The sequence below is a fragment of the Musca domestica genome, unplaced genomic scaffold (assembly GCF_030504385.1).
Source record: "Musca domestica strain aabys unplaced genomic scaffold, Musca_domestica.polishedcontigs.V.1.1 4, whole genome shotgun sequence".
In the NCBI taxonomy this organism is placed as follows: domain Eukaryota; kingdom Metazoa; phylum Arthropoda; class Insecta; order Diptera; family Muscidae; genus Musca; species Musca domestica.
Genome location: NW_026712328.1, coordinates 29,166,686 through 29,189,119, shown reverse-complemented (window position 1 = coordinate 29,189,119; position 22,434 = coordinate 29,166,686).

Sequence of the window (22,434 nt, the reverse complement as noted above, 5' to 3'; positions counted from 1 at the left end):
TGGCTAGTTAATTGTTTTCACGCACACAATTTATGCATAAAATATTCGCACTTCTATAGCCAGGCAATTGCCTGCCTAGCCTTTCAAGTGGCGAGTGGCGGGAGGATGAAAATATTTCTTTTTTGGACATTTTGGTGATGCCTGGCATGGCGTGAGATTTGAAATGTTCATACGCAACAGAAAATAACAACAACATCAGTTTCATTATTTTCACTATTTCCGGGGGATGTGTATATATTTTAATTTCGAAATTCAATGAGTGTGTCGACACATGGCAAAGGGTGTGGTTGTCACTCTCAAAACGTTCGAGATTTTTAGTTTCCAAAAATAAAACGCATTTTTTATGATTTATTTGTTTCATAGAATTGTTCTGATAAAAAATATCTAAAAATATTTCTTTATTACGAGACGTATGCAAAACTTGGTGGCGTATACATGATGTGGAAACATGCATTTACATATTTTTGATACGTATACGCATCAGAGTGTTTTTCTTATTTTTATACCCTCCACCGTATATTAAGTTTGCCATTCCGTTTGTAACACCTCGAAATATAAATTTTAAACCCCACAAAATATATATATTATTGATCAGCATAAAATTCTATGTCGATTTAGCGATGCCCGTCCGTCTGTGGAAACCACTCTAGCTTCCCAACGAAATTAAGTCAGTTGCTAAAAATTTACTTAAATGGGTTCTATATCTGCAGGACTTTTGGTATTGGAAATGAATGGGCCATGTAGATCTACGTCTACGTTTTAAACGACATTTTTCAAATTGTTTCAAATATGGTTTTTGAAGTTCGTAATAGAAACTACAACATAAGACAGAAAATCATCCATGTAGGTTCACGTCTTCGTATAGCCCCCATATAACGGTTCCTCCTTATATACGAAATTTTGAAGATTTTAGCGACATTATTTACCGGAATTGTTTCAAATTTCGCATTTGAAGTTCGTAATGGATACTTCAGCCTATGACAGAAAGTGGTCTATGCAGGCCCAGGTCTTCGTATAGGCCCCATATATCAGTACCTTCCTATATTCGGTATTTTGATGATTTTAGCGACATTATTCACAGGAATTGTTTCAAATTTGGTTTTTGAAGTTCGTAATAGATACTAAAGCATAGGACAGAAAATGAGCCATGTAGGTTCACGTCTTCGTATAGCCCCCATATAACGGTTCCTCCTTATATACGAAATTTTGATGATTTTAGCGACATTATTTACCGGAATTGTTTCAAATTTCGCATTTGAAGTTCGTAATGGATACTACAGCCTATGCCAGAAAATTGTCTCTGCAGGTCCACGTTTTATAACTCCCATGGTACCTCCCGATATTCGGTATGATGATTTTAGCTACATTATAAAAAGTTTTTTTTGAGTTTCGCATTTGAATATTGTAATGGCTTTTGACAAAATTGCCTATGCAGGTCCACGTCGTCGTATAGACCCTAATTTACGGCTACATTTGGTATCTTTAGGATTTTAACAGAATTTTTAATAGATTTTCTTTTATTTATTATTATTATTATTTTTTTTTTTTTTTTTGAAAATTGCCAAATTTGTGCCAAATGGTGGAGGGTATTCAAAGTTCGGCCCGGCCGAACTTACAGCTTTTTTACTTGTCATTTTTTTCAGAGTTTCTAATCAATATTCGAATTTGTAAGTATTACGGGAAAATGTAGAATTATACTACTTCCTATTCCAAACGGATGGGGATGTCCTGATGTCTATAGAGACATTCTTATATGTACATCCATTAGATATTTCTTAGGTTTCCATTTCAATTTTCAAATTTTCGGGACTAAAAAGTTTCACAGGCAGTTTCCACTCTCTTTAGGTCTGTAAATATCTTTCCTTTCGAGCAACAAAACTCCCTTGTGGACAAATATATACATCTTGGTCTACTTCTTTATAAGGACTCCAATCTGCTCGGACTCAAATTCCTTCTATAACCCAATAGCTCTTCTATAGAAAATCCGTTCAGGTCGTCTTTATCTAATCCCATTTGATCGTTCCTGAAGACTCCTTCCGCCTTATTCTTAAAGGGTGTATCGGTTGATTTATAAAGACCCCTTCGGCTTCTCTATGGAGACTCCCTCCAGTAAGGACAAACCAATTTCCTTCAGCTCGCCTATAGATTCTCCCTCCTCCTGTTCGCCTATTGAGACGCCCTCCTCCGGCTTGCCTATACAGACTACCTCCAGCCTCTCTAATGGGACCACCTTCTGTCTACAGAGATTCCCCACAGCTCGTCTATTAGGACTTCCTTCGTCTCGTCCATAAAGGCTCCCTTCGGCTGGTCTATAAAGACGTCCTTCGTCTCGTCTATAAAGACTCCATTCGCCTCGTCTATAAAAACTTCCTTCGGCTGGTATATAAAGACATCCTTCCTTCCTTCTCGTCTATAAAGGCTCCCTTCGTCTCGTCCATAAAGGCTCCCTTCGTCTCGTCCATAAAGGCTCCCGTTGTCTCGTCTATAAAGACTCCATTCGCCTCGTCTATAAAAACTTCCTTCGGCTGGTCTATAAAGACGTCCTTCGTTTCGTCTATAAAGACGTCCTTTGTTTCGTCTATAAAGACGTCCTTCGTTTCGTTATAAAGAAGACCTTCGTTTCGTTATAAAGAAGACCTTCGTCTCGTCTATAAAGACTCCCTTCGTCTCGTCTATAAAGGCTCCCTTCGTCTCGTCTATAAAGACTCCCTTCGTCTCGTCTATAAAGACTCCCTTCGTCTCGTCTATAAAGTCTCCCTTCGTCTCGTCTATAAAGACTCCCTTCGTCTCGTCTATAAAGACTCCCTTCATATCGTCCATAAGGAATCCCTTCGGCTCCCCTATAAAAAGACTTTCTTCGACTCGTCTATAAAGACGTCCTTCGTCTCGTCTATAAAGACGTCCTTCGTCTCGTCTATAAAGACGTTCTTCGTCTCGTCTATAAAGACTCCCTTCGTCTCGTCTATAAAGACTCCCTTCGTCTCGTCTATAAAGACTCCCTTCGTCTCGTCTATAAAGACTCCCTTCGTCTCGTCTATAAAGACTCCCTTCGTCTCGTCTATAAAGACTCCCTTCGTCTCGTCTATAAAGACTCCCTTCGTCTCGTCTATAAAGACTCCCTTCGTCTCGTCTATAAAGACTCCCTTCGTCTCGTCTATAAAGACTCCCTTCATATAGTCAATAAGGAATCCCTTCGGCTCCTCTATAAAAAGACTTTCTTCGACCCGTCTATAAAGACTCCCTTCGTCTCGTCTATAAAGACTCCCTTCGTCTCGTCTATAAAGGCTTCCTTCGTCTCGTCTATAAAGACCCCATTCGTCTCGTCTATAAAAACTTCCTTCGGCTGGTCTATAAAGACGTCCTTCGTTTCGTCTATAAAGACGTCCTTTGTTTCGTCTATAAAGACGTCCTTCGTTTCGTTATAAAGAAGACCTTCGTCTCGTCTATAAAGACTCTCTTCGTCTTGTCTATAAAGACTCCCTTCGTCTCGTCTATAAAGACTCCCTTCGTCTCGTCTATAAAGACTCCCTTCGCCTCGTCTATAAGGACTCCCTTCGCCTCGTCTATAAAGACTCCCTTCGTCTCGTTTATAAAGATTTCCTTCGTCTCATCTATAAGGACTCCCTTCGGCTCGATTATAAAGACTGGCTTCGGTCCATTTATAAAGACTTCCCGCTTTATTACCTATAGAGATCCCCTAATTCCTTGTCTATAGAGACTTCGTCCTTTATCTTTCAATATAGGCTTCCTCCTTCCTCGTCTTTAAAGACTCCCTCCCTCCTCTCTAAAGAGACTCCCACCAAATTGTATATAAAGACTCCTTCCCTCCTGATCTAGATAGAATTCTTCCTTCCTCATCTATAGGGACTCCTCGTTGTCGCCAACAAAGACTCCCCTGTGGGGAAAACTCTATCCTTCCTAATCCATAGGTACTCTCTCCTTCCTCGTCTATAGAAACTCCCTCCTTCTTCGTCTATAGAGCCTACCTCCCACCTCGTCTTTAAAGACTCCCTCCTTCCGCGTCTTTACCAACTTCCTCGTCTATAAAGACTCCCTCCTTTCTCTTCAATGGACACTCAACGCTTCATCATCTATAGAGACTCCCTACTTGCTAATGTATAGAGACCTCCTGCTTCCTCGTCTATAGAGACTCCCTATTTCCTCGTCTATAGAAACTCCCTTCTTCCTCGTCTACAGATACTTCCTCTTCTTTCTTCTTTCTCGTCCATAGAGACTCCCTCCTTCCCCATCTATAGAGACTCCCTTCTTCCTCATCTACAGACACTCCCTCCTTCCTCGTCTATAAAGATTCCCTTCGTATCGTTTCTAAAGAGACCCCTCCTTCCTCGTCTTTACAGACTCCTCCCTCCTCGTCAAAAAAGACTCCCTCCAACTCCTTTCTTCCTCGTCTATAGAGACTCCTCGTGGTCGCCTTCAAAGACCCCCCCCTGGGGAACTCCCTAACACTCGTCTATAGAGACTGCGTACCGCTCGCTCTCACTCATTTATAGAGACTTCTTCCATGTGGTCTCTTTCTGTCTTGTCTAAAACGACTCTCCCTACAGTTCGTCCAAAAAGAGACTCTTCCTCCATATAGTATATAAATCTTGCTTCTAAAGACTCCGGATCACTCGTCTGTAAAGACTCCCCCTCGCTCATCTGTAAAGAATCTCTCACACTTGGCCATAAAGACCTCCACCTCCTCCTCAAAACCAGTAAAGAAAGTCTTAAAGTCGGGCGGGGCCGACTTTATGATACCCTACACCACTTTGCTAATTAAGTAGAGCTCCACATATCAATTAAAAGTTTTTATGGGGGAATTCAATCATACAGGCTATGATTATAATTAAAATTTAAAGTTCAAAGGACTAAATATGCCGAAGCATTTGTATCTTTTAAATTAGGAATTGTATTGCCCATTTGGTGCACAATTAATTTGAAGTCAGATAAAGATATATATGGGAGCTATATCCAAATCTGAACCGATCTGGATAAAATTTGGCAAAGATATTTCTGAGCTGTATTTGATATATTTCTCTGAATATCGTTGTTACGGAGTGCATATTACGACTGCAGTGGACAAAAATAACAAATCGGATGTACAATATATATGGGAGCTATTGCTATATCTGAACCGATTTCGATCAAATTTGGCATACTTATTTTCAGGCCTAATTTGGGTGTATGTGCAAAATTCCATACTATTCGGGCTGATATTACACGTTTGGTGCACAATAAAAGGCAAATCGGACGAAGATATATATGGGAGCTATATCTAAATTTTGACCGATTATCTCCAATTTCAATAGGGTTCGTCCTTGGGCCAAACAAAAGATCTTTGCAAAATTTCATCTGGATCGGGCAATAAATGCGACCGGTACTTTGTTTACAAAAATACATGGACAGACGGACAGACGGACGGACGGACGGACATGCATAAATCGACTCAGAATGTGATTCTATGCAGATCATAAAAAGGAACTATGGGTCTATCTCGTTTCCTTCTGCCTGTTACAAACAAATTCACAAAGACATAATACCCTGACCACCTTGTGGTGTAGGGTATAAAAAGTCCTGCAGTATATCTGTATTAATATCCCGCGCATCTTGCAAAGACTTCGCCCTGTCCTTCGCCTTATTTCATATTATTTGTGAATGTGCCATTATCCTCTCAACCTAACAACAACGACATCAATTGCAAATTGAGGTTAAACTGTATTGTCCAGATGAAATTAAAATGTGAGTCTACAAAACCGGAATTAATAACCACTCGCAGCTGTGATTCTTCTGCCAGCCAGCCAGCAAATGTTAAATTCTCTTAATTAGAGTTCATGTTAAAATACTATAGTCCTATATTTATAACCTAATATATATTTAAATAAACGCACACACAATCACACACACACACACATCAATGCGAATCTATTTAAATAAGTTTATTTGCCGCACTTTGCATAAACTGGCCGAGGTTTATTACAACTGCAGACCCAATTAATCAAAATACCAAAAATATGATTTCATTCCCGCCTCCTTTCTCGATTGATGGAGCGCCGCTTTGGTAACAGAAATTTCCATTTAAATGCAGGACAAACTAAAACTGAAGCGGAAACACCACTGTTAAATGTCGTGAGAATTTGAAATAATTATTTATTGTTGCCGATTTGAGTTTAATTTGTTTGGCTAGCTCTTGGTTTTGTTTTTGTGTTTTTTGTTTTGTTTGTTGGTGTTTTTGTGAAGTGGTCACCAGATTGGTTTGCAAAAGTTTTGATAACTCTTCACACTCTCTGCGAATGATTAAATGTTGTGAAATTCAGAGGTTAGAAAAGCTGGTACGAAAATTGGGTTAGGTATGAGTTTCATAATCGTTAGACATGAAATGCAATCTGAAAAATGATCTCTTGTCAGATGACTTTGAAAGAGAAAATTCCGATTCAAATATGTTGGTATTTTCATTGGCGTTTGAGAGAACTTAACTAGGCCAAGGCTCTCGCTGTTATGATTTAAATGAATAAACGTAGAGGAAATGGTTACGCAAGAATGTGTAGGATTCCCCTCTAGGAATAATTTAAAACTTTATCATCAGAGAAGCCAGGGCACCGCCAGAAGGTACTAAAAATATATTTTATTAAAATTGTTGCAAAATCGTCAGGGTTTATCCCTTTATTGTTGTTTTTATAAAATCAACGTTTGTTTATTAGTGGAAAACGATGGTAATGTTTACCAGGGGGTAAGGCAGGGAATACCTAGGTTTCGGAAAGAGTCACCAATCCTCATCAGTTCCCTTGTTTTTTGTCTGGGATATTCTCCCAAGAACTGATGAGGATTGGTGGCTCTTTCCTAAACCTAGGCAATTTTAGTACCCGACTTCCTCAGATTATTGAGATACAAAATTCAATGATCTGGTAGAGCCATCTACGGGGTGAGATAAAAACACGTAAAAAAACATTAAGTTCGACCGGGCCAAACTTTCAATACCCTCCACCTTAGGGTATAGGAAGCATTAGAAAAAATGTGGCAAAAACCATTAAAATGCCGAATATCGGGAGATGCCGTTATATGGGGGCTATACCAAATCGTGGACCTACACATGCAACGTTTCGCCAAAGGAGCTAAAACCCATTATGACCTACAAATACCAATTTTCAGACAAATCCGTGAAAAAATGTGGCAAAAATCATCAAATTACCGAATGTCGGGAGGTACCGTGATGTGAAGGCTATACCAAAACGTGAACCTATAATTACAATGACTCGCCACACGAACTGGGACCCATTATGATCTACAACTACCAATTTTCAGAGTAATTCTTGAAAAAATGTGTCAAAAATCATCAAAATACCGAATATTGGGAGGTACCGTTATATGGAGACTATATCAAAACGTGGACCTATACATACAATGTTCCGCCACACGAACTAGAACCAATTATGACCCACAAATACCAATTTTTAGACAAATCAGTGAAAAAATGTGGCGAAAACCATAAAAATACCGAATATTAGGAGGTACCGTTATATGGGGGGCTATACCAAATCATGGGCCCATACATGCAATGTTTCGCCACCGGAGCTGGAACCCATTATGACCTACAAATACCAATTTTTAGACAAATCCGTAAAAAAATTAAAATACCGAATATCAGGAGGTACCTTTATATGGGGGCTATACAAAAACGTGGACCCATACATGCAATGTTTTGTCACACGCACAGGGAAAAATACGGAATATCAAGAGGTACCGTTATATGAGGACTATACCAGAACGTGGACCGATATATCTCATTTTCAATACCAACCATCCTAGACACAATACAAATAGCTCTGCTAAATGTTGGCGTTCTACGTCAAATAATGTGGGCTGTATCGTGATTTCAACAGAGCGGCCAAAATGTTTGCGTGCCCAAGGCTTTAATACACCCTCTAGAATATTTTCGCGATAATATTCGGAATTTAGTCTGATGCCACGATCGATTAATACGAGCGAAGGGCGAACATCGGCTTTTGTGGCAGCACCTTGTGCTTGGGTTCTGGTGTCCAACCGAAGGTGCACATTTTCAGCTGACCTGTTTGACAAGTCAACAGGATCATTTTGTTTGTTTACTACCTGCTGGACAACGAATGATTTCTCATCGGAGAAAACCAAATTCGACAGTTCACCACTTTCGTCTGAGCGAAGCAACTCTTTAGCTCTTTTAAGTCTATTATCTTTTTCTTTCTGTTGCGGTGTAAGTTCTTGCACTTTTTGGAATTTCAATGGCTTTACCAGAGCCCAAGCTCATTTTAAATATTTGCCGAATGGAATGCTGCGATATGTTCAGCTCACGAGCCATTTTTCGACCACTGCGACTCTGGTTTCTATCAAGTCGCTTCTTAACTTTTCGAACCATTTCTGCTGATGTTGCTGTTTTCTTCCGTCCATTTCCTTGACATCGGGCTACGCTACCAGAATCACGGTAACGAGCGATGGTACGAGACACAAACGATTTTTTTTTCACATTTAAATGCTGGAGTGCTCTAACGATAGCCGCTTGAGGATTTGCAGCCAAATATAAAGAAATCACACTATCACGCTTGAATTCCATCACGAATAACTTTTTTTCTGGAAAATGCTCACCAAAAGGTTTTTGTACGCTTGTAAACAATGTAATGAGCTGTCACTGGAATAGTTTTAACAGCTGTTGGACTAGTGGCTTAGAAATGACTTTTGCACTTTTTATATCCTCCACCATAGTATGGAGGGTATATTAAGTTTGTCATTCCGTTTGTAACACCTCGAAATATACATTTTAGACCCCACAAAGTATATATATTCTTGATCAGCATAAAATTCTATTTCGATTTAAAAATGTCCGTCCGTCTGTGGAAATCACTAGCTTCCGAACGAAATAAAGTAGGTTGATAAAATTTTACTCAAATGTGTATTATGTCTGCAGGACTTTTATTATTAAAAATGGGTCATGTAGGTTCACGTCTTCGTATAGCCCCCTAATACCACGGTACCTCCCGATATTCGGTATTTTGATGATTTTAGCGACGTTATATACCTGAACTATTTCAAATTTGGTATTTGAATTTCGTAAGGAATACTACAGCCTATGACAAAAAATTATTTGTGCAGGTCCACGTCTTCGAATAGCCCCCCTTTTAATGGTACCTCACAATATTCGGTATTTTGATGATTATAGCGACATTATTTACCAGAATTGTTTCAAATTTCGCATTTGAAGTAATGGATACTACAGCCTATGACAGAAAATTGTCGGTGCGGGTCCAGGTCTTCGTATAGCCCCCATATAACGGAACCCCCCGACATTCGGTATTATGATGATTTTAGCGACATTATTTACCGGATTTATTTCATATTTGTATTTGAAGTTCGTAATGGATACTACAGCCTATGCCAGAAAATTGTCTGTGCAGGTCCACGTTTTATAACACTCATGGTACCAACCTATATTCGGTATTTTGATGATTTTAGCTACATTATAAACAGATTTTTTTTTTTAACAGAATTTTTACCGGATTTCATTTTTTTGAAAATTGCCAAATTTGTACCAAATGGTGGACGGTATTCAAAGTTCGGCCCGGGCGAACTTACAGCTTTTTTACTTGTTTCATCTCACCCTGTAGATAATTACTGGGAAATCTAAAAGTACAACGAGTGTATTTCTAAGTCCAGTAAGATTCAGATTTTTCTTGAAGTTTGCACATTTTTGATTATGTTTCGTTGTTGACCTTATTAGTTTAAAAATCTACTCTTTTAGTAATCCTGCTAGGGGAAAATAATAAATTATTTTAGCAATTATTGCATGACAAATTTAAACTCTTCATATTCCTTATCCTATTCCATAACATGTCATGTCGAAATCATGATAGCCAAATTCTATTGCATTCCTACAATAGAAAAGAGCAAACTGCACAATAGAACAGCCATCCATGTCAGGACATGCTGTGAACACGTATAATTGCTCATATGAACTTGTTGGGTATTTTCCTGTTGTTTTGGTTTCGTGCAACTTTACTTTTGTTGCTGTTCCTTTTTTACTCCAAAACCATTTCATATATAGCATTTTTTTAAGGACTAATTACTTCCTTGCACTTGTGATGCGCTTTAAAGTCAACAGTGGTTATGAGGAAGAAATATAACGTAGAACTGTGGATGAAGTAAAAGTGGAAATACGGTACATATCATTATGTCTACAGGGTGAGATAAAAAAACTGCAACAAAGTCAAACCCCATAATTTTTACATCTTTTTTTTAATTTTTTTGAATGACAGCAAAAAATGTTGGAAATAGCATCAAATTTTAGAATAAGTTTAGATTTCTTCGAATTGGTCACCTTTAGCACGAATTATGGCCTTTAAACGGCCAATGAAACCGTCACACCCTGTCCGAATGTTGCTCTGCGGTATTTTAGCCCATTCCCGGCGAACCGCTTGCTTGAGGTGTTCGACACTTTGGTATTTTTTAGTGCCAACTTTGCTTTCCAAAATAGTCCAGACACAATAGTCCAACGGATTGGTATCCGCAGATTTTGGTGGCCATTGTTCGATGGAAATGAAGCGAGGAACTAATTTTATAACAATTCTTCCGTGGCGCGTGCTGAGTCCTGTTGGAATGTCCAAGGTCTGCGGCCAAAATGTTTGCGTGTCCAAGGCTTTAATACACCCTCGGTAATATTGGGTATTTATTCTGATACCACGGTCGATTAATACGAGCGGAGAGCGACCATCGGCTGTTATGGCGACCCACACCATCACCATGGCCGGTGCTTGAGTTCTGATGGCCAACCGAAGGTCCACATTTTCAGCTGACCTCTTTGGGAAGTAAATGGCACGATCATTTTGTTTGCTTACATTCTGCTGGACAACGAATGTTTTCTCATCGGAGAAAACCAAATTCGGCAGTTCACAACTTTCGGCCGAGCGAAGCAACTCTTTAGCTCTTTTGATCTATTTTCTTTCCGTTGCGGTGTAAGTTCTTGCATTCTTTGGAATTTCAATGGCTTTACCCCGAGCTTATATTTCAATATTGCGACGCGATATGTTCAGCTCACGAGTCATTTTTCGGCCAATGCGACGCGGGTGTCGATCAAGACGTTTCTTTACTTTTCGAACCATTTCTGCTGACGTTGTTGTTTTCTTCCATCCACTTCCTTGACGTCGGGCTACGCTAACAGTATCACGGTAAGGAGCGATGGTACGAGACACAAACGATTTATTCACATTTAAATGCTGGAGTGCTCTAACGATAGCCACTTTTGGTTTTCCAGCCAAATATAAAGAAATCGCACTATCACGCTTGATTTCCATCACGAATAACTTTTTTCTGGAAAATTCTCATCAAAATGCTTTTGTACGCTTGTAAACAATATAATGAGCTGTCACTGGAATAATTTTAACAGCTTTCGGACGAGTGGCTTAGAAATGACAGCAGTCTGAAATTGGTTGCAGTTTTTTCATCTCGCCCTGTATGGAGGAGATTCTATTCTGGTCTAAACCAAAGACCTTCATCTCGTCGTTTGGGAAAATTCTTTTTCTTCTGGTTCCTTCTGGTCGTCTATAAAGACCGCTGCAGCTCGCCCCAGGTTGTCTTTAAAAACTCTATAGAGACTGCCTCCGGCTCTTTTATAGGGACTTTTATCTTGTTGTGTTTAATATTTCTCTTCTAGATATATATTTGGACGCCTACAAAGACTGCCATTAAGTCTTTTGGACATCTGCATAGACTCGCTTCTTGTCGTCCATATGCCTGACTATAAATATTGCTTTCTTGTTGCCTAAAAGACTCCATGTCGTGAAAGCGTCCTCAGTATACCACCCACATTCCAGTAGGGTAAACACATTTCATGTTCATGGAAAAGAGACTAAATGAAAGTGCAGCATGAAACCAACTGCCATTAAATATTGAAATTTGTAGTGGAATTTACTTTTTCTTTAATATTTGTCCAATTTCAGTGGCCAGTCATTTACAAAAATTTTTTTGGTGGTTGCGTCTTTCTTCGTCCTTCGCCGTTTTTAGACTTTCTTACAAAAACAGTGCACTTCCACATACTTAATTGGTTACAACTCCAAAGAAATTGAAAAAGTCTGCTCTGCACAATACATTTGTATAGATGTGTGCCCGAGTATGTCATTGCAAGTCCATTCCTTGGTCAAGGAGGTATTGGCATGCCATCATGAGAGAGGAGTTTCCTTTGGTTTATCTGAAAAATTAGTCTTAACCTTTTTGTGTTCTAAAGTTCAATGGAATTTGATTAATTACCACGAAGCCTACACCGGGCCATAATATCTTTGGGCCATGCATTTAATTGCGATTTTGCTCCGAATTCGAGGACAAGGATAACTGGAACGTGAATTAGTCAACGAAATTGTTTTGGTAGGCTGTTCTCCATGTTAATTACATTTGTCATGCAGTGAAGATAAGGCCCATGTTTTGCTGTCCCAAACTACAAGTATGTACGTCCATGTCATGGAAATTTTTTCCAGAAGTCAGAAGTCACGACAAAATAATATTTGAAGACATGAACTTGGAACAGTTGTGTCAGAAATTTCCATGGAAGATGAGAATCAATAATGTGTTTATTCTAGGTCATTGCATTTTAATATTCACAGGTAGCTTGAAGGTATAAATGTATCCGAAATAAAATTGTTGAAGACTGGAGAGATGTGGAAGTGGTCGCTGTAGTCTTTACAAACGAAAAAAGGATGCTCGCAGCTCATATGGTGTCCTCTTACAGAAGAGCGATAGGGAGTCACTATAGACACGCTAGAGTCGGTCTTTAAGGACGAGCTGCAGGTAGCCCTTATAGACGAGCTGAAGAAGGAGTATTTAAAGACGAGCAGTAAAAAGAATCTTTATAGACGAGCTAGAGAGGAAGTCTTTATAAACGACATGGAGAGGGAGTCGTTATAGACGAGATAGAGACGAGTTGTAGAGGGAGCCTATATAGACGAGTTGGAGGGGGAATCTATATAGACGAGTTGGAGGGGGAGTCTTTAAAGTCGAGCTGGAGATGGAGTCTTTATAGACGAGCTGGAGATTGAGTCTTTATAAACGAGCTAAAGAGATAGTCTTATTAGATGAGCTAAAGAGGGAGTCTTTATAGACGATCTGTAGAGGGAGTCTGTAGACGAGCCGGAGAAAGAGTCTATATGGACGAGCCGGAGAAGGAGTCTATATGGACGAGCAGGAGAGGGAGTCTATATAGACAAGCCGGAGAGGGAGTCCATATAGAAGAGCCGGACAGGGAGTCTATATAGACTAGTCGGAGATGGAGTCTATATAGACAAGTCGGAGAGGGAATCTTTATAGACGAGCCGGAGAGGGAGTCTTTTTAGACGAGCCGGAGAGGGAGTCTTTATAGACGAGCCGGAGAGGGAGTCTACATTGACGAGCTGGAGAGGGAGTCTACATTGAAGAGCTGGAGAGGGAGTCTACATTGAAGAGCTGGAGAGGGAGTCTACATTGACGAGCTGGAGGGGGAGTCTATATAGACGAGCTGGAGGAGAGTCTATATAGACGAGCTGGAGGGGGAGTCTATATAGACGAGCTGGAGAGGGACTCTTTATAGACGAGCTGGAGAGGAACTCTTTATAGACGAGCTGGAGAGGAAGGTGTGGAGGTTGTCTTTATAGTCAAGCTAGGACAGTGGTATTATGGAGACTTGAACAAACTTGAAGGAGCCTTTCTCTTTGTAATCGTCATAAGTGGGCGTCTTTGCTGACAGGCTTGAGGGACAAAACAGAGGAAGTCTATATAATCAAAGAGCAGGGGACTCCAATTGATGTCATCAGTACTGAACCATTTATGGCCATAAAAACAGATGTCAATATTTTCAAATTATAAAAAAGCTAACTCGTCTTCAACAAACGAGAGAGGGTCCCCCATAAAATTATACAATTCTATTGATTGCATGAAAACAGAACATTGATTGTTTTTCAACAGCAACTCCTTTGGTCATAAGGAAGAAATGTGCGTCTCGACGCTCCAAGTTTGCGCCAAGTTAACCAAAAGCTATATAACATTGATTATAGCCCTCTGTAAGCAGGCCAACGGCCAAAGTCGCCTAGAAATTTGCATTAAATGAAGGAAAAACAACCCAAAAAAATAGAAAAACAAAAATGCCCTTACACATTTTCCACTAAATTCTTTTGAGTTTTCTCATTCCTTTCATTTTGGCCATTTTAACTCAACCTGGCCTGGAGAGAGTAAACAAACTGTAGACATTGGAAGTGGTTTTGTTCAATGTGTTGGTACTCCAAAAGAAAGCACCAACAAAATTCTGCTCCACTAGCCCTTCCAATGTTTAACTCCCCTTTCGGAAAGTGAAAGAACTGAAGATTAAAATTGATGACGACTTCTTAACACGCAATCCATGACTTCATCAAATATCTCTCCAAGAGGCAAATATTGCCGCTTAAGTTAAAGTTATGGCTCTCTTGTTGGTGTTATAACTTTGTTTAATGTTCTTGTTGCTGTCGTTGACGTAGTCGAACAACGATACTCCCCATAAGCTCATCAAGGCAATGTGTTTTGATGGAGTTTCAAGTTTTAGTGATTTGCTTAAGTTTTAATACAAGGAGTAAATATTTGAGTGAAAACACCTATACGTACACACACAAGCCACTTTAATTCTACTTTAAAGAGAGAGCTGGAAGAAGTTTTTTTTTGGACGTTTTTGGGAGTTTTTTTTTTTTTGGAAGTCTTCTAGAAGAGATGAAGGTAATTTTTGCAGAAGAGCTGAAGGGGGTCGCTTTAGACGAGCTGAAAGGAGGCGAGTTCGAGGGACAATAGACAAGTTTGAGGGAGTCTCTATAGACGAGTTCGAGGGAGTCTCTATAGACGAGTATCAAGGAGTTTCTATAGACGAGCTCGAATTAGTCTCTATAGACGAGTTTCAAGGAGTTTCTATAGACGAGCTCGAATTAGTCTCTATTGTTCGAAGGAGTCTCTACAGACGAGTTTGAAGGAAGACTAGTTCAAAGGAATCTCTACAGACGAGTTCGAAGTGGTTTCTATTGACGAGTTCGAAGAAGACTCTATAGACGAGTTCAAAGGAATCTCTACAGACGAGTTCGAAGGAGTCTCTATAGACGAGTTCGAAGGAGTCTCTATAGACGTGTTCGAAGGAGTCTCTATAGACGTGTTCGAAGGAGTCTCTATAGACGAGTTTGAAGGAGTCTCTATAGACGAGTCCTTATAGTCCGTTTCGAAGGAGTCTTTATAGACGAGTCTCTAAAGTCGAGTTCGAAGAAGTCTCTATAGACGAGTTCGAAGGAGTGTGATATTTGAAGTCAATCAAATGATTATCTCGCGTTTTGTGAGCGTTATAATTATTTTGGCCCATTCCCGCGGAGCGCTTGCTTGAGGTGATCGACACTTGGGTATTTTTTAGTGCCAACCTTTCCTTTACCAGATAGAGTGGTTTGTTTTGTCCATAGAAATTATGGAATGCGTCAAATTTGAAGAAAATTGGCCTCTTATTTCAATTCAAATTTTAAAATTATTCAAAAGTTTGACTCTTTGTGGGGGTGGGTATTTGATGCAGGAGGCCGATATTGCTCAATTCGCACTTGGCATAGTACTGATAAAAATTATAGGATTTGCAAAGTTTGCATAAAAATTGGGCGATCCTTTTTTGTTCTATGAGATAAATTACGTTCTGTGAATATTTTTTAGCTTTTGTGGGAGAGGTCGCAAAAGGAGTGGTCCAATTGTACTGACCGTTTTCCAAAGATGACGAAAAATCGCAATATTGGGCTTTAAGTGGCGTTGCCGGCATGCTGGCGTTTAGCGCGGCTATGGCTCGTCGGGTGAGGGGTGGTTCTTGCCACTTGAAGACCTTTTCGGTTGAACAAAAAAAAATATCATACCGGGCTTGCACGAATATCTAAAAGGGGAATATTAAAAGAAGCCTGAAACATGCCAAAAGAAAAAAAACTACACTTGCCTACCAAAAAAACTCAATCTCAAACTCTCCTTAACCTAATTCTATCCCCCGGAAACAGCTCTCTTGGCGGCTGTCCGACCAAGAGATAGTCCTCCCTCCGAAAACACCTCTCGCCATGACGTCGCTACTCCCTGACGTTCCAAATTTGCCCCTTCACTTACCTCCGTTTATACCATCCCTACCACCCTCTTAATGGCCTTAAGCCAACGACATCATTTTCATTTGGAGGTATACAATTTTATTAAATCCATTGTAGTCAGATATCTTACATATTGATTTATAATACCAATTAATGAAAAGAAGCATGAAACGTAATTAATAATTCAAAAAAAAAATTAATTCCAAATCTAAGCTCCTTCTCCTTCTTTTTCCTTTTCAGGGTTCGATGGCGGGTATCAAGAGTTAGGACCACTGATGGCAGCTAATGGACAAGGTTCTTCCCAAGGAGTAAGTACGTATTAGTGTATGAAGTTTAGCTTTATGACTACATTCCCGGTTCAAGATTAAAAAAATTATAATTTATTTTCCAATTCCAGGCCAGGACAAACAAAAGGCAGTAGGTCGACACCACAAAAACAACCGACGAGAATAAAGTGGATACCTAACCTCGAAATGAGCTCAATTCAACGAGGGATCCTGCACTGCAACACCAGGCGAGTAAATCTTAAATTAAACTTCTTTTGTTTACCCCTTCTTCTCTAAAAATTGTACTTTTCTTTTCAGGAAAACCGATGAATTTAATTATGTTGCTTCGTCGTCCGTCTGTCTGTCTGGAGTTAATAGTAACGTCTATAGGGAAGATACCAAGTCACGCTGGTGACGGCAAAGCTGCGCCTCCCGGATGGGCGATGTTGTGGCTCTTTACTCCAAAAATTCTGCCAGGCTTTAATTTTTAAGATTTTTCTTAATTTTTTTGTATTTATTAAGTTTTGTTTTGTTTTAAATATAATTCAGTTTCGCTTTGTTTTAAACTTAATTCAGTCTTAAGTCTTTTTTTTTTTTTTGTTTAAAATATTGTCAAACTTTAAGATGTTTATTTGGGTTTCGATTAATTCTTAAGAATATTTTAAAGTTTAGTTCTTAAATGTTCACATTTTAGCTTTTTTAATGTTATATTATGTGTTATGATTGTTTAAAGCCTTTTAGCTTAGAAAATGTTGGTATTTTGTATTCTTTTTATTTATTTTGTTGAACAAATCAAATCAATAAATGTTATTCCTTTTAACTTAAGGAATTTATCGCCAAAAATGCCGGGTGTTTTATTTCGCTGGGAGCTGGGAGCCACGCATCCAATCTTCTTCGCTGATGAGATAAAAAAGGCCGATTTTCTTCCTAATTTTCCGCAGGAAATTTCTTCTTGTCATTTTATTTTTTCAAATTCTCTTTTCTTTCCCCGCTACATGACTTTTCGTCAACTGTTATACGGGAAAAATCAGCTGTTTTAGTGTCCCATTGAATGCCAACATTCTTCTTCTTATCACAATGGTTAACCCATTTTGAGGCGCACACCACACAATATTTCCCATTTCCGAATTCGATTTAAGTTTGCAAATAATATTACGATGTACCAAGTTTGGAGCAAATCGGACACTCCAATCGAGAGTTATCGTGCGCACTGACGGACGGACGGACACTTCTGGGTCGACTTTAAATGTTCTGAAACGGATTTGGTTCAAAGGGTCAAATTTTGATAAGGCACGTTTTGGCCGTATCAAATGTCATATACTCTCTGTAGCCATATGATAATAAAATAAATAAATGTTGTCAACCTACTTCATATCTTTCGAAATCTCGAGAGATTTCCAGACGAACGAAAGGACAGATGTGACTGGAGGACATGTACAAATGGGAGCAACTAGAAGGTATTAGAACGAGAGAACCCCTTTAGAATATATTTTACCTAGTCTTTTTTATAGCTCTCTATCTCTATTTATTCTTACTGTAGAAGACATGTGCTTTGATATGTATAGCAGACCTATGTACGAATAACAGACACTTCCCATTTATCATATTCTGGGCAAAATGCTATGCCTCAGGCCACCAGCTAATACTAATACTTTTTTTCGCAAAGGGAATGTAGTTGATGCGTGCACGTTTGGGCTATTTAGTTTATTGTCGTGATTCGCGTGAATTATTAAATGTAGTACTCACACCTATATTCGCAACAATAATAACAACAACACATAGCATACACAACAAAATAGTGGCCTTATTAAGCTCATTACAAGGGAGAGGCATCCTCTTGCTACATTTTGCTCATATACATCGATATGCAGAACCTAAGAAAAAATAATAACTGTAATGGGGATACATTTATAAGGGTCTACGTGCAAAACTGGCTACCTAACAATTTTTAAAAATTGTTACAGATATTTTTTTTTTTCAAAACAGCTATTTTCTTTTCGGATTTTACTGAATGTCGCTCGATAATTCAGTACAAGTTTAGGCCAGTGTTAGAGTCATATGTAATCAATTTTTTCACATTTTTAAATGAACACCTTTATAGCAATTTCTAAATGTAAGCGAAACGCTACAAAATACTAGATGGCCGTCCGTCTGTCCATGTATTTTGTGAACAAAATGCAAGTCGCATTTATTACCCGATTGAGATTACGTTTCCCGAACAAAAAATTGTTTGGCCCAAGGACGAACCCTATTGAAATTTTGTGGGAATTGGTTCAAATTTAGATATAGCTCCCATATATATCTTCAACCGATTTCGGTTTAATTGTTTGTCACATCCGACCAAATTCAGTCTAGAAACAAATTTTGTTGAAAATCGGTTCAGATATAGCTCCCATATATACGATCCATCCGTTTTGTTGTTAAGGACCACACTCCACAGCAAGGATATTTGATACTGGACATCAGATGCAGCTTGAAAATAACTCTGCCTAAATGTATCAATCGATCTCGATTTGATTTGCATATACCTTCGATATAGATATTCATCCGATTTTACGGTTATTGTCACCATACCTATAATATCATATAAAATTGGATTGATATTTTAATATTCAACCGAATTTTTCCATTTGGTGAAACTCGGTCCAGTATATCTCTTGCTCCAATAAATATTTTTAATATAATTCTTATTGCAGTCATATCATGCGCTATACAGCAATGTCATTTGGTAATAGAGGTACAAAAGCCTCCGTCAAAATTGTTGAAAATCGATTCAGATATGGACATACAGGGTGAGATGAAAAAACTGCAACCAACTTAAGACTGCTGTCATTTCTAAGTCACTCGCCCTACAGCTGTTAAAATTATTCCAGTGACAGCTCATTATATTGTTTACAAGCTTACAAAAGCATTTTGGTGAGAATTTTCCAGAAAAAAAGTTATTCGTGATGGAATTCAAGCGTGATGGAGTGATTTCTTTATATTTGGCTGGAAAACCACAAGTGGCTATCGTTACAGCACCCCAGCATTTAAATGTGAATAAACCTTTTGTGTCCCGTACCATATCTCATTACCGTGATACTTCTTTTCTTTTTTGAATATTAGAGTAAAAGTAGAAATAGTTTTAAATAAATTAAGAATCTTTATATTGTAAATAAATTAAGCTCAGGTTATATTATTTAATGCAAGTGGATACACATTATTGGCCTTGGAGGCTTTGTATCACTAATGAATTGAAATAAATAAATAAAATAAATAAATACTGGTAGCGTAGCCCGACGTCAAGAAAGTGGACGGAAGAAAACAGCAACATCAGCAGAAATGGTTCGAAAACCCGCGTCGCAGTGGCCGAAAAATGGCTTCTGAGCTGAACAAATCGCAATAATCCATTCGACAAATATTGAAAAATGAGCTCGGGGTAAAGCCATTGACGTTCCAAAAAGTGCAAGAACTTACACCGCAACAGAAAGAAAATAGACACAAAAGAGCTAAAAAGTTGCTTCGCTTGGCCGAAAGTGGTGAACTGCCGCATTTGGGTTTCTCTGATGAGAAAACATTCGTTGTCCAGCAGTTTGTAAACAAACAAAACGATCGTGTTTACTTGCCAAAGAGGTCAGCTGAAAATATGCAACTTCGGTTGGCCACCAGAACTCAAGCGTCGGCCATGGTGATGGTGTGGGCCGCCGTAACAGACGATGGTCGCTCTCCGCTCGTATTAATCGACCGTGGCATCAGAATAAATGCCGAATATTATAGCGAAAATATTCTGGGGGGTGTGTTAAAGCCTTGGGTAAGCCAAAATTTTGGCCGTAAAGCTTGGACATTCCAACAGGACTCAGCACCATCGCACTCAGCACGCGCCACCCAAGAATGGTTACAAAATGTGGTTCCTCGCTTCATTTCCAGCGCACAATGGCCACCAAAATCTCCGGAGACCAATACGTTTTACTATTGTGTCTGGAGTATTTTGGAAAGCAAGGTTGGCACTAAAAAAATACCAAAGTGTCGATCACCTCAAGCAAGCGCTTCGCCGGGAATGGGTCAAAATACCGTAGAACAACATTCGGGCTGCATGTGACGGTTGACGGAATATTGTGTGTGTTGAATATTAGGGCATTTGACTTTGTTGATGTTTTTTTATCTCATCCTGTGCTTCGACTTTCCAGAAGCCCAGCTTTATCTCACCCAACTCACCAACAAAGATTTTTCATTTGTTCCATTTTTTCATAACGCCATTACGGAACAATTCCACACAAAATGCCATATCATAGAAAACACTTTAGTTTTTTTTTTTAATTTCGGGACTTTTTGGAGGCTCTTCTCAAAATATTTTTTCGTAAAAACATTCACACTTTTTGAAAGAAGCTAAAATGTCATGCAAAATTTGCCGTCAAATGCTGTATCTCCAATATCTAACTTTTATGAAGTTGGATTCAGGTGTGTCCTTTGTATGTACTTGTGATTTCGCCGATAGAGGCTTTCAGCATTTGAAATATCCACGGTTGAAGGATATTTTCTCACGAAAGTATTGATCCATTTCATCCGCTCAATTGATTGTAGGCTTTAGGCCCTTAAAAAATAGATTCTGGCTCATATTATTCTCTTTAAAATTTGCAATAATGAATGACCACCATGTAAAATTTCATAACGATCGGACTATAATTACGAGCTGTGGAGTAAATACAAGAGTCATACACAATTAGAACTAATGGTGCTATGCAGTATATGGTGGATCTGGGATCAATATTTCGAGGTGTTACAAATATGCTGGCCCTCCCTTGTTTTGCCGTGTATTGCACAATTCTAGTGTTGTAGAAGTTTTATGCGGCAAAAATATTCAAAAATTTCAGCAGCATTAATAAAAACACAACCTAATACACACAGCCCCAATTGATTCGCCGGCAAAGGGCATTTTGCACAAAACTAGAAATTGTTTTTAATGCCAGCGTTGTTCCTGCCTGAATTGTGTTCTTGTTTTGATTAAATATTAATAGTTATTGTCGTTAGTTTAGACGAAGAAAACGACGTCGTCGTTACAACTACACACATACATACATACACATCCTTCGCCTAATGATGGAATGTGCAAATGGTTTTTTACTCCCTCATTTATTGCTTTTAGCCAGGCCTTAGCACTTGTTCTGCCAGTTGGTGATTTTCTTTAATTTCCCCCAAAAACGAAATCTACACCTCGAACTTATTTCGTGATTACCATCAAGTGTTGCGTTGTGTCAAAGGCTAATGGAAATCACCCGGTCGTCCCTGTCCAGGGTATCGGCTATGATAGCTAAACTTTGAAGAAAAATTAGTACATTTACATATTAATGTACGGAGGACATGTATTTTAAATTGCAAAGTTAATGGAATTCAGTATCCCTTGCATTCTGGAAGGAAATCAATTTGTAAAGTTTGGGACAAAAGAGGTATATTAGATAATAGGTACGTCTGGCTAATTTTCCTGAAAGAATTGTTCAGTAAGTTCTTTAAACCAAGATATGGTTATTCTTTATACTTTTGTTAGAAAACTCTTAAAAAAAATAAACAGTCAGCATTCCTATAAAAACCAGCAAGCAATCAGAAGATTTGGTAATACCTAAATTTAATAAGTAAAAAAGCAGTAAGTTTGGAATTGGTAATTGGTAACCATTTGTAACGAAATTAAAATTTTTCAAAAAAAATAAAATCCGTTAAAAATTCTGTTAAAATCGGATATAGCCGTTATATTGGGGTCTATACGAAGACGTGTACCAGCATAGGTAATTTTTGCCATAAGCCATTACAATATTTAAACACTAAACTTGAAAAAACCCGGTAAATAATGTAGCTGAAATCATCAAAATAACGAATATAGGATGGTACTGTTACATCAGGGCTTTACGAAGACCTGGACCTGCATAGACATTTTTCTATCACAGGCTGTTGTACCTATTAGGAACTTCAAACAGGAAATTTCAAACAATTTCGGTGAATATTGTACCTAAAATCATCAAAATACATAATATAGAGAGGTACTGAGGTATATGGGGCCTATACGTAAACCTATACCTGTATAGAGAATTTTCTGTCTAAATAAGAAA